Raw genomic sequence first — 1,663 nt, 5'->3', positions numbered from 1 at the left:
TAATTGTGGCTAATGTCAACGTTCACACAACGTTGTAAGAATGTTCAAATGTTGTGAGGTTGTGAAATTAGGTTATACGTACATAAAAATAACGTTTTTATCACCTAACACGTAACGTTATTATAACGTTCTTAGAACGTAATTTGTGGCTGGGGAGGAGGGTTGTCTCCTAAATCTGCCCTGCATGTCACCACTCACTAATTTGCATATTTAAGCTAATTTGCAAATGAAAAAAAGAAAAAAAAAAAAGAAAAAAATAGGCCTAGTGACTTATTCGATTTCGGATGCTTAAATCTAATTGGTGATACTCCAACAAAAAAAACAACTAATAATCATAAAATTCAAATGAAAAACTGGACATCTTGGTGATTGCTCATGCAGAACGAAAAATTCTTTGACGTTGGAATTGAATGTCAACATTCATTGAATTGGTTGTCTTCTTAGCTGTGAAACGAACTCTGTTCACAGTACGAATGTCTAAACAGGTTGGTTATTCAAATTCATATACTTAAGTATACTAAAGAACTGCACGTTTTTGATTAAATTAAGGTTTTTGTTTTTGCAGAATATTTAAAAATCGTCCTGTAGTACTGTACTGTAGTACGTATTCATAGGCTAGGCTAGTCGTTAGGCTAGGCCTAGGCCTATACTGTTACTGTACATACAGGCATCCTAGTTGGGGCCTGGCTAGGCCTGCGCACTAAACTAGGCAGGCTAGGCTGGGTAGGCCGATGTGCCTGTTTGAGTTGACTAATCATAACAGGGCTAATTAATGGTCCCTACACAGCCCCACAAATTTGTTGTTCCTCCTTCTAGATAGAAGTAGGCCCTAGCCTAGGCCTAGTACATTTCTTTAATTTAAGCTTTTGTGTTGTAGCTTATACATGGCAACAATATTCAAGGGGCCTGGCTTAGCGGAACATTATATTTTGTGTTTTAATTGAAGTTTTCAGAATACTGTAGGCCTATATATCTACGGTTCAGTTGAGTACCGTAACCTAAAAATTGGTGGGCAGCGATGCTGGAAGCAGTAATGGTGCCGGCAGCAACGATGGCACCGGCAGCATAGGCAGCGATGACAGCAGAGTAATAAGAATAGCAATGGAAAACGAAATCCGCCAAAAATATGTAGCCAATTCCCCTCCAAGCTAAACTCAAACCTTTCAATACAAAGTCAAATGTAAGGAAGCAAATTCATACAAAACCAAATCATTCAAAAACCAAACCATTCGTTCAAAAACGAAATCATTCATCCCATACCCCAAGCGTATGTTGTCCAAATCATTCAAACACAAATAATTTACAATGGAACACAAAATTATCCAAACAGAAACCAAATCATTTATGTAAAGGCTAAACCACTCAGTCTAAACTCAAAACATACGCATGATTCGAACATACGTTTTTAAAACCAATCTGATATAAAAGGCCATGCCATTCAATCAAAACTTTAGCAGTCGTACATAGAATGAAATGATCCACTGGAACTCATATAAACCACAGTGAAGTAAACCGATCCAATGTAAACTCAAACAAACCAAGGTAGATGCAGACCGTTAATCCTGTCTCTTATACACATCTAGATGTGTATAAGAGACAGGGTTTATTCTTTATTTTTTGTTCTTTTTAAGAAATAAGAAGTACTGTATGGCTTATATAGCAC

Source organism: Anneissia japonica, unplaced genomic scaffold, assembly GCF_011630105.1.
Source record: "Anneissia japonica isolate Jap-2015-1 unplaced genomic scaffold, ASM1163010v1 scaffold8259_len17187_cov145, whole genome shotgun sequence".
Lineage (NCBI taxonomy): Eukaryota > Metazoa > Echinodermata > Crinoidea > Comatulida > Comatulidae > Anneissia > Anneissia japonica.
The sequence above is the reverse complement of the archived record's forward strand: the minus strand, read 5'-3'. Positions refer to the sequence as shown.